A 13,198-nucleotide genomic window follows, 5' to 3' on the forward strand; every position below is an offset into this window, starting at 1 on the left:
TTACCCATCTATCAAATCTTTACATTGCTTATACAGGGTGAGGCACGGAAACCAAGTGGTTTTGGAATAGTTATAAAATTTTTATTGAATTGGTATATTATTTTTATTTATTTTTTTGAAATTTATTTGTAAAAAAATCTTTATAAGTACATAGCATTTCATTATTATTCACTTTCGGAAAATTAAATCTGGCATATGATGACCGTTTTCATTGTTGAAGACGTTGAAGAAAATTGGTCTCCAATCTTTCAAGCAAGTCTCTATTGATTTGGGTTATTTGCTGGCGGATCGCCTCTTTTAACTCAACCAATGTACAGAACTTGTCCTTGTAAACATGTTCTTTCAGATATCCCCATAGAAAGAAATCACATGTGGACAAGTTAGGGCTCCGAGGAGGTTATGAAACAGGGGTCGAAGAATAGGCATTGTTGCTCTGGCGATGTGTGCCATGACTACATCTTGCTGAACCCACAAATGCTAACTATCAATATTCCGTCTTTGTAACTCAGGTATCAAAAATGTGTTCACCATGTTAACGTATCGCTGACTTGTAACAGTTACGGTAACCACATTTTCTTCGAAAAAGTAGGGAACGAACATTCCAAAGTTTTCTACCGCGTACCACACCATAACCATAACCAAAACAATCATACGCACTGTAACTGAAAGTGAAATGCTATAAGGCAACAAATGCAACACCTTGCGCACGGTCCTCTCCTCTATAACGACAGAATAACAGCCCTTCCAAGACCGCTTGATTCCCGTGCCTCACCCTGTACAGGGTGTCCCAATTACGATGTCCGCATAGGCTATCTCCGAAACTAAATGAGAAGGAAAAAAGTAGCTTACATGTCATGATCTTGTTTTTCGAGAAAATGCTAATGCCGAAAACTCCGAACAGCTATCGTCTTTTGTTTTCGCCCTATCGGCAAAAACTGAAAATTTTGCGAAAACGACAATAGCGAATATCTCACTTATTATCAAAGATGGAGTATTATAAATAAAACATTATATGGGCAACTTTTTACGAAGAATGCAGTGGCGTAGGTAGAATTTTTTTCCCATCTTTTATTTTCGAGATTTTAGACGTAACTTTATTTTTTTAAATGGAAACCATAGTTGGCTATGACTTAAAATAATTTGTTATTTTCTTCTGATAACAAATATATATAGTTTGTGGGGTATATTTCTTATAGTTATTGAATAATTAACAAAAATTCATTTTGTTCCATCTAAATCTAATGTATGTATTAAAAGTTAATGTTGCTATGGTGATAACTATACATACTATGATGGAATATAATGTATCAATTTTTTTTGTTCTTTCTAAAACTATTGTATGTATTTAAAAGTTAATGTTGTTATGGTGATAATCTCATGGTATGAGGGAAAGCATTGTTTCCAATTATTGGCAAAGTTTGTAGCAAGGACAGTAGAATCTACCAGGACTGCTACATCGCATTCTACGTCACACTGTTTACCACGCCTGCGCCTGGTAGGTAACTGTCTATGTTTTTAGAGGTTATATGATAGGCATTAATACGTCCAGAAACATAAAACTTCAAAACTAATATGAATACGTCTAGGATATAACCTCTAAAAACACACAGCAAACGCATAGACCATAACAACAGCTGGGCGTGGAAAATGGTGTGACGTAGTTTGCGGGTAGGCTGTCACAACAATGGATGTAGCAGTCCTGTTAGATTCTATTGTCCTTGAGTTTGTAGTAGTATTTAAAAATTCACTAACAACTCTGGCATTATGTGCTGGTGCTCCGTCATATTGAAAATATATCATTTGAGACATATTTAGTGGCAAATTGTCGACCAAAGGCTCAATGTGCTGCCGTAATATATTGAGGTATTTCCCTGAGTTTAAGTTTTTATGGTAGATACTATATGTCAAAATTCTATTATCTAAAAGGGCACACCATACATTGAACCCCAATCTTCTTTGAACACTCAGAGACTTCATCGGTCCAGATAACATTTTGAACAAACAGCAGATTATTTAATTTTTTTAAATATCATCTACAAAATTCTAATCTTCGATTGACATCTCCGGCACGTAAATAATGAGTTAGTCCCGCTTTGTATGGTTTATACTTATTTTTCTTTCATATTCGGGAGCAGCGGCTTTTGGGTCAAACGTCTTGTTGCAATTTCTCTTGCAGGTCATTTTGGTATGTTTTTGTATGTGGTTTGGGGAAGGACCAAATATCTATTATATTTTCTGCTAACCGGCTGAAGGTTCTTACATGCGGTTGTCTTCTTTCCGGACATCTTGTGAAATACATTTCTGCGGCTAACGTCGCATTCTTATCTGATAACATATAACATTCCATCATGTTACATTTTTCATAATTTTCGAAATTCATTGTAAAGTTTTATTCAGTTTTGTTATACTTTGACACTTAACATGCTGGTGCATCGTACCAGCACATAATGCCAGAGTTGTTGTCGAATTTTTAAATACAAACTTTGACAATTATTTGATACATTATATTCCATCATAGTATGCATGGTAATCACCATAGCAACATTAACTTTTAAATACATACATTAGTTTTAGATAGAACAAAATGAATTTTTGTTAATTATTCAATAAGTATAAGAAATATACCCCACAAACTATATATATTTGTTATCGGAAGAAAATAACAAATTATTTTAAGTCATAGCCAACTATGGTTTCCATTTAAAAAAATAAAGTTACGTCTAAAATCTCGAAAATAAATGATGGGAAAAAAATTCTACCTACGCCACTGAATTCTTCGTAAAAAGTTGCCCATATAATGTTTTATTTATAATACTTCATCTATGATAATAAGTGAGATAATCGCGATTATCGTTTTTGCAAACTTTTCAGTTTTTGCCGATAGGGCGAAAACAAAAAACGATAGCTGTTCGGAGTTTTCGGCATTAGCATTTTCTCGAAAAACGAGATCATGACATGTAAGCTACTTTTTTTCTATCTCTTTTAGTTTCGGAGATAGCCTATGCGGACATCAAAATTGGGACACCTGTACATATTATTATTTATTATTTGGTATTTTTTAACATCTTCAAAATATTTTTTAAAAGTAAAAATAAATAACAAAAATGAAATAGGGGAAATATGCCGATGATAGCCCCCTTAAAAATAATGCCTCAGAATTTTTATAATTATAAATATTTTGTAGATCACTCTACATTAATTTAATAATTTACTTTTCGACCGCATTTTTTCAAAACCATTTTGAGAGGTCCATCATAGGAGCATACATTTCTTTAATGGACCCCGGAGTGTTCCTATGTTGGACCACTTAGAATATTTATGAAAAATAATGAAAGAACATTTTGTTTCTAATATTTTATTAAAAAACTTTTATACCAAAACAACTTAAAGATCACATTCTTCAACACAAACCCCAAAATAAAGTCTAAAGTAAAATAAATTGTACCTACATAAGTAATTCTTTGAAATAAATAAAACATGAAAACCACAAAAGTCAACAATGCAAACAGCAAAATAGTAAATCCACTACTACTATGGACATTTATTGACACAGTTCACAAACGAACGACTTGCACTTAGGGCTATCTCCTGCACAAACATTTCACCAAGATTTACAGACTTGTCGCTGAATCCAGTTTTCCCTAGGATTTGATTGTGAATAAACTTTATTGCAATAAAGGCATGCGGCATCGTTCTAATTGTCTTCTTGCGGATATTGATTTGCAGACACTGTCGCCACTTGCAAAATTTTTATTATTTCTAAAACTTGTCGTTTCGCTTTTCTTGTACTAGTTTTTCGTAGTTTGACTGCCTTTTGACGACCTATTTCTTTAAGCTCATCAAGTTTTGGTGTAAAATTCAACGTTCCTGTTTTTCCACGTTTTCTACCCCTCTGTTGAATTGACTGAATATCAGCGACTGAAGGCGGAGGACAAATATCTTTGATTGATATATTAAGAGCTGATTCGGATGATACATTGAGAATTGGTGATTTAGTGTGTGTAGTGGAAGGTCCTGGCAAAGACAAAAAACTTTCATCAAATCATTTCCTTTGACACCTCGCTGATGAAAATCGGAATGGACAACAATCAAAAAGAATCCAACTAATAATTTTCACAAAATAACAAAACAAATACTCAAAGAAAATAAAGAAACTATTACAAGAATGATTGGCAATTATAACAGAACCCTACATATGAATCCCCGAATACTTCGACTATACGCATTACCTCGATCAATTCAAGTACTCATAAACTTTCGAAAACAATATTAAATTTTTTCAATAAGAATGTAAATTTTATACCTAAATATAGCATCAAAAACAGAACTCCTTCAAAATGATATCATTTGATATAACTAATCTTTACACAAATATTCCTATTTTGGAAACATTAGAACTCTTGGAAAATATAATCAAAAAAGAATTGAAAGACAAACAAGAAGCAGAAACTTTGCAAAAACTATTCAAATTATGCTTAGATCAAAATTTCTGTATATTTAACGATAAATATTACCAATTTGAAGATGGTCTACCCATGGGTTCCCCACTTAGCGGTTTATTAGCGAACATATTTATCGACAAGTTAGAATGTTATAACATCCTAAATAAAACCAACCCATTTCAAGAAAATATTGTTGTATGGATCAGATATGTGGACAATATCCTGGTATTCATCAAAGATGAACAACATATACCTAAGTTATTATTATTATTATTTATCATTTATTGCCACAGACAAAAATACAAAATTACATAAGATACACTTAACTTAAACAGTATCAGCAAATGGATCATTTTATCGCACAAGCGATCTCTGCCAAATGACCCAACAGAACAAACAAAAATAAAAATAGTATTTGCTGAATATGGCAAGTAGTGATAATTAGATATTATTAACATCACCAAATAAGATTAAGCAAGAAAAGAAAAACAAAGAGAAAAATAAAGAAAAGACACAAAAAGAGAGATAGACAGCGACTAAAAGAAACTAAAAGAATCTGCCGGATATCAGTTGCCAACAAGTGAGAGCAGTTGAAAAGAGGAAAAAAAGAGAAACACAAAGACCAAAGAATCAGGAAACAGCCAGTTGAAGGGCAAGCAAGTGGCTCTTTAAAACATGTCTAAAATTAGTAATTCTAGAAATATTACGAATTTCAGAAGGCAGTCCATTCCACAGCGCAATCGACTGTACTGTAAATGATCTATGATAAATTTCAGTGCTATGAACGGGAAATGTAAGAATAGTATCAGAACGTGAACGAGTAGCAAGCTCATGAGTTGATAATTGCTGGAACCTATCTGATAAGTACTTTGGGGTGCAGTTATGAAGGATTTTAAATAAAATGGTTAATAAACGAAAGGATCTACGTCTCTCACAGGTTAACATCTGAATGTAATTGCGATACGGCGTTACATGCTCAAATCTATTTAGGTCAAATATGAACCGGATACAATCATTTTGTAGCCGCTGCAATTTACTCAGAAGAGTCACCGAGAGATCGGGATAAACCACGTCCGCATAGTCAAAGTGAGGAAATATAAGAGAGTAACAAAGATTACGACGCACCACAGGAGGAAGAGAGCAGCGAAGTCTTTTTAAAGAGTGGAAGCAAGCATAGACTTTTCTGCAAACATGTTGAATTTGCGGTTTCCAAGACAGTGCAGAATCCATAAGGACTCCAAGATTTTTAATTGTGTTAGAAAACCGTATGACATTACCATCCAGCATCAGATCACTGCAGGCAGATGGATTAATCTTACCAAGTAATTGACGAGTTCCAAACACAATAGCTTGCGTTTTAACTGAGTTCAACTTAAGTCCGTATCTCCGAGACCAGTTCAAGACGTTAGATAGATCGTTATTAAGTCGCACAATAGCTGCCGGAAATTCAGCAACAGTAGTAGTAGTATATATCTGCAGGTCGTCGGCATACAAATGATAATTACACGAGATATAATTAGTAACACTATTAACGAACAAAGAAAAAAGTAACGGACCCAATACACTGCCCTGAGGGACACCACATTTGATTGCACAAGCAGAAGAAATTGAAGAGTTAGCGCGTACGCACTAGGAGCGATGGGAAAGGTAGGATTGAAACCAAGAAACACAGGGGGGAGTGAATCCGTAGGCAGAAAGAGACGCTAAAAGAAGGCTGTGGTCGACAGAATCAAAAGCCTTGCTGAAATCGAGCAGTACCAACACAGTAACACATCTGTTGTCGCAGGCATACCTAATATCATCAGTAACTTTAATGAGAGCAGTAGTTGTACTATGCCCACTGCGAAAACCCGATTGCAACTCATTGTGTAAATTAAACCTCTCTAGAAATCCTTGGACTTGTAAATAAACTAAGCGTTCAAGAGCTTTTGATAGTACGGATAAAATTGAAATCGGACGGAAATCAGTGTTACATGAAGAGGACTTGGATTTGGGTATGGGAACGACATGAGCAACCTTCCAGACAGAGGGAAATAAAGACCGCTCAAAAGAAAAGTTGAAGATATGAGTTAAGGGAGGAAGCACTATACCCAGGATAGGAAGAAGAAGGTTGAGACCGATACCATCAGAACCCACACAAGGGGACTTCGAATAAGTCAAAGCATCGCCTACTTCGATCGCGGTCACAAGCGTAAGAGAGAAGGAGCAAGATTTAAGAGAAGTAAGAATTTCATTAATTGTAGCCGCCTTAGTTACGTCATCGATGATCAGGGGAGGCTCTGCAAAAAAGTTTGCCATCGACTCACAATCAAGATCCATCTGGACAGACGGAGAATCAATCACTCCGAGAGACCTCATAGTCCTCCAAAATGTTCTGGGCGCGACTCCAGACAGCCTCTGGTAGAAATAAGATCTCTTAGCATACTTGCATTTATGATTACAGCGGTTGCGTAAAATTCGATAATTTTCCCGATGTACGTGAGAGTACGATGTACCCTAGAGGGTGTACGTTTAACTACGGACTTACATAACTGTAACGGAGTTACATAACTACATAAACGCAATATACCCTAAAATACAGTTTACGCTAGAATCGGAAGAAAATAATAGACTAAACTTCCTTGACTTCACACTATTTAGAGAGAAAAATTCAATAAAATATGAAATATTCAGAAAAACAACTTAGACCGATTCTATAATTCCTTATTTCTCGCATCATGATAACACCCAAAAATTATCGGCGTTTCGATCATATTTATTCAGAGCCTTAAACTCAAAATTAACTCAAGAATCCCTAGAGAAAGATGCATATAATACATGAAATGACCAAAGACAACTCCTTCCCAGAAAGACTAATTGAAAGTTTAATTATGAGAATACAGGAGATACACAATAAAAATAACATCACCACATTAAAAGAAAAGCCAGAACAAAATAATATAACATATAGAACTATTACATTCCCGGGACATCTATCACATAAAATAAAAAGAATTTTCCATCCTAATGACATTCAAATATCGATCAAGACTAAAAATACAATAAAAAACATATTATGCAATAATAAAGAAAAGACAGATATACTACAAGAAAGCGGAGTTTATCAGTTAAAGTGCAACACTTGTTCAGCTACTTATAGGTACAGGCGAAACCGGCCGAAACTTACAACAAAGAATCAAAGAACACAAAAACAGCAATAGGTCAAATTTTGGACGACATTCCCTATTTAATAACCACGATTATGATGAAAAGGAAGATGTTAAGTTATTACATAAACTACAAAAAAGCAACCTCATGGAAATAATCGAATCATACGAGATCAATAGATTCATAACGAATAATCCGGAAGTCATTAACCTTAATGAACAAATCATCCCGCTACGAAGACCGCTCTACACCTATCTGAGAAATCCATACCCGGAAAGCGTTGTTCCCGCTTTCGCTAACCAGTTATAATGTGTTTTAGTTTTGTGTTTTCGTTATTGTTCCCATAAAATCAAAACTTAATTATAATATGTTTTGTTTGTTAATTTTGTAGGTTCTAATTCTATTGAAGAAGGGCTTGTGCCCGAAACTAGTTTAGAGAAATACACATTCAAAAAAAAAAAAGAGGCATCACCAGAATATAATTTGTTTTTTGATCTTTCATATTATAATTATAATATTATAATACATTATACATTATAATTTCCAATAAGCTTACCATTCAAATTTTTATAAAACGTTATAAAAGTACAGCGCTAGCAAACCATCATTTTTTTATGACAGCTAAAACATTAACACAACTCCAGTATCCTTGAAATTGTCTTTCACGAAATATGTGTGGGTTAGTATCACTCCAATAAGGAGAGTTATGCCGGTTAAACACACCATTAAATCCTAAATGGAATACGGTTAACACTTGTGCTACGTAAACTTAAAATTATTTGTTTTAATACGATACGATAGTCTTTGTTTCTTCGTTTTGGTTTGGTTGCTTCAAACCAAAGCCAACTAATAATTTTAAATTTACTGATAACCAAGAAAATTTCATTTTTTTCAAGTTTCTACGAAAACGGTACATTTTAGATATAGGAATGTAATGACAAAATTCCCTTATTTTCCAACGTACAATACGGTGATGAAGGAAAAAATTGGGGTTGCCATTTAAAAAAATTAAGTTTTCGACTTTTCAAGATAGGGAAATTCGGCGCAAATTTCTGACCACTCTGTATATTTTTTTTAAAACCTTTCAATGGTTATGTAAGCTATGGGTCCTCTCTATACAAACCCTCAGAATATTTAGCTGGACTCGAGTCTAATTTCGAAAAATTATTTTTATTGTGAAGGGTTACATCTGCCAAAATATTCGAAAAAACTGAAATAATTTAAAAATGGTGCACTCTAGATATTTATATCAAAATTTAGCAGGGATCTCGAAAATTCAATAGAAATTGGTACATTCCATTTAAAATAACGAAGTTGGGGTCCATTTCCGGTATAACCAGAAGTTGGAGAAAACTGAAAATATTTTGGCTTAAACGAGCACCTCGGATAAACGCTATATGCAAATTTTCAGAAAAATAGTGTCAATAATTTGCCACGTACATATAGACTCAGCTCGTCGTGACAGACCCTGTACCTGTTATTGTTAGACCGAAACAATAATATAATATAATTTTGAATATGTTTAGAAAAAATGTTCAAGAGCACCTGCAATAATGCTTTTTGAAGGGAAGACGTTGTCCGCAAATTCGATGTGACGATATTGGTATGATGTGAAATTCTGGGTATTTTCTGCTGTTGTAATCAATATGGGCGTATTGGCGTTCGCCAATTCGCAAGGATATTGCCAAAGAAACAATATTTATAAGTGATAGGTTAAGTCCAAGGACAGTAGAATTTAAAAGTACATACTGCTAAATCTTACGTTCATCTGTCATCCAAAAAATGACGTCAGTAGTCAGTACCAGACCACTATGTCATACCACGTGCCACGCTCGGTCAGCTGTTGTTATTATAAGAAGTTTTATCGCAGATATATTTATATGTATTTATTTCTATAATAAATTGATTTTCAAATGACTTTTTAACATTTACCACAACTATGTTTTATCAATTAAAGTTGATATTTATACAGGGTGATTCATTAGCTCTATGACAAACTTTGGCAGATGAAAGGTGATGCGATTCTAAGGAAAAAATGTTATATGAATATGGGTCCGATTCATTTTGGTTAAAGAGTTACAAGCCTTTGAAAATTTTACACAGTTTAATAGGCAAATGAAAATGTAACATAAAAAATAAGTTTAAAAATTACAAAAATTGTTCGAAATGTCCGCCTTCAGCTTGAATGCACGCCTCACATCGACGAAGTAAAGATTCTATCACACGACGTATGATATTTGGATCATTCCGTATGCTATTAGCTGCATCTTGAATTCTGTCCAGTAGTTGCTGACGGGTAGTAATTTCTACATGGTACACAAGCTGCTTCATGTGTCCCCAGAAATAATAATCCAGCGGATTTAGATCTGGGGATCGTGGTGGCCAGACTACTGGACCTCTATTGCCAATCCATTTGTTCATGTAACCAAGCGATAACTTCTCTTCCTCGATGTGGTGGTGCACCATCGTGCTGATACCACATATTTTGAACGATGTTAAGTGGTACGTCGTCGATAAAATCGAAAAGGTTATGTCCCAAGAAATTTCTGTACATATTTGCATTTAAGCGTTCATTTATCACCCATACAGGTAGCAAAGAATTGTTAAAAATGCCACCCCAAACGTTTACACTAAACCGTTGCTGAAATCTTCCTGGTCTAATTGCATGTGGATTTTGCAAGGACCACACATGTTCGTTATGATAATTATTTATGCCGTCCCTAGTGAAACACGCTTCATCAGACCACAGAACTTGGGAAATGAAGTTATTATTTTGAGCATGTTGCTGAATAATCCAGTGGCAAAATGCTAAACGTTGCTCAGTATCTCCAGGATGTAATGCTTGAACATTTTGGCGATGAAACGGATGTAACATTTCTCGATTCAATACACGCCATACAAAACTTTGGGATATTTGTAACATGCTCGCTATACGGCGAGTACTAATTGAAGGGTCGTCAAGTACTAAATCAATAACACGTTCTTCATTTTGTACATTCACATCATGGGGACGAACGGAATGTAGTGGAGCGGGGTTACCTGTTTCTCTCAGTCTGCGAAATGATGCACTAAACACTGTATGGGCAGGTTGTTGTCTATTTGGAAACCTACGAAGGTATTCTCTTGCTGCTTGCCGAGCGTTTCCGTTACAAAGCCCGTATACAAAAATAATATCTGCATATTCTTCAGTCATAAATACATGCATTTTCGTTTTCGATCAAAACTCTGACAATTATAAACTTTGAAACACACAGAATAGAGTAAATTGAAATGTTTGACATAAAGAACTCAGTTTTGTTATCACAGCCAACTCTGTATTTGTGTTTCATAATTATTGTTGCGATTGTTGCAAATCTTTACTTCGTCGATGTGATATGTGATATGAAGCGTGCATTCAAGCTGAATGCGGACATTTCGAACAATTTTTGTAATTTTTAAACTTATTTTTTATGTTACATTTTCATTTGCCTATTAAACTGTGTAAAATTTTCAAAGGCTTGTAACTCTTTAACCAAAATGAATCGGACCCATATTCATATAACATTTTTTCCTTAGAATCGCATCACCTTTCATCTGCCAAAGTTTGTCATAGAGCTAATGAATCACCCTGTATAGAGGTGTCTTACATAACTGGTTCGTTAGAATTTTTTCAGGTTCCACTATTCGTAGAAGTTTGAAATTTTGGTGGCACGGGTTGTTCATTCGAAACTTTCGATCTAAAATATTTTCATGATGGCCGCCACTTCCGGTCTACCGGAAGACCATAACTTCGTTATTTTAAATAGAATGCTATAGCTTTTATTGCACCTTTCAATTGTACGTAAAGAACTATGTCGACCTTGACGTGTACGGTAGTACAGAACGAAGAGAAAAAGAAAAAGTGAAGTTAGAACGATAAAATAAAATGGATGGAAATACCTGTTGTATAAAATTGAAAAATAAAGATAATTAACTCCCCTTTTCCTCTGGGCTTATGTGTCTTGTTTCATCATATTTATCAAAAAGGGCCAATTTGTATTTTATAATGGCTTTGCTTCGGTGGAGTTTATTGCACGATCTGGTGTCCCACAGGGTTCTAACTTGAATGGACTACTGATTGTAATATTTATTAACAACTTATTAAACTGATTTAAGTCTGGTATATTCCTATTCTCACCTATGCTGATGATCTTCAGATATTTCGCCCTATGACTTCGAATAATGACGTGGCTTCGATGCAGTGGGATCTTGATGTCTTGGTGGAATGGTGCGATCGTAATCAGCTAGGGATTAATGTAGAGAAGTGTAATGCTATAACTACTCCTATCCCTTCATCCTACTGTATAGGTGGAATCTCCCTGCTTAAGTTGACTTCCGTCAGAGATCTGGGAGTAACTTTTGATAGCAGACTATCGCTTCCTGTGCTGCGAGGATGCTTGGCTTTGTGCTCCGTACCTCAAGTTTATTAACGGATTCTGCAATATATGTACATATCGCCTTCTCGAGCGCTTGTTCTGCCGAGACTGGAGTATGGTTCAGTTATGTCACTAACTAGCTCTCGAGAACTGCTCGTTTCCCGTAGTGGGTTTCCTAGCTAGGTCCACGGAGCGGCTCGCGTACCCAACTGTCCACGCACTACCGTTTTCTTGATAGCTAGCAATGACTGAGTTAGGGTTTGGCACACTGCATTCGTTCACTTGAAAGCGAACGGCAGTAATTTGAAATTAAGAATAAAAATAGATTGAAAGAAAACGAAATTTCACTGCTAAAGAATAAGTTTGCTTTATTTTTGAAAAAGAACGTATTATATTATATAAAAAAAAAAAACAACTGACAAAGATTTTAAAAAGTAAAAATTACATGACATAAGCTATTCAACAACATCATTACGAAATTTGCCGAGGTGGTTAGCAGGTTCAATGAGAAATCGGAAGTTTAAGATTTTAATAACGCTTACCCGTTTGTTAAAGTAAAATATTCATCGAAGAAAGAGAATCCAATTCAACGAATTTTATAACTAAATTGCTATACGTTCAAATCGCACGTTTCGACTTTAAAAACACAACAAAAACTTTAATTTCCCGGTTTCGCCCGATGCTTTTCTATTCCAATCCCGTAACCGACTCCCCGATTTTTTCTTCATTTCTTCCCTGCTCCATCTACTCTAACTGCCACCTCGGCACATTCCTGCCAGAACCGCCTACGTAGTATTTAGTCTGGACCCTCGGTTCTCAAGACGCAACTTCGTAATTAAATTACAAAGTTCTGCCTGTATTGCGTTTTATTATTTTTTTTTAATCGCTTTCGAATCCCAAAATGCGGTTTGTTACAGTTATATGATCATCGCATTATATCTTGCATCGTCTTCTATTGGGGAGAATTCAAAAAAAGTTTTTAAAGTACCTTTCATTTCGCGTGGATGGAGTTCGTGGCACTGACTACCAATCTTTGTTGCAACGTCACCATTTTTCTTCATTTAACACTCGAACGGATGATCTCGACGTTAAATTTATTATAAAGCTGGTGAGTGGTGAGACGGATTGTATTATAACTGGTTACTCTCTTGCATCAACTTTAGTGTACCCAGCCACGCTACCAGATACAGCTATTTGAAGAATAGTAGAACCAAC

This window comes from Onthophagus taurus, chromosome 6, assembly GCF_036711975.1.
Source record: "Onthophagus taurus isolate NC chromosome 6, IU_Otau_3.0, whole genome shotgun sequence".
NCBI lineage: Eukaryota > Metazoa > Arthropoda > Insecta > Coleoptera > Scarabaeidae > Onthophagus > Onthophagus taurus.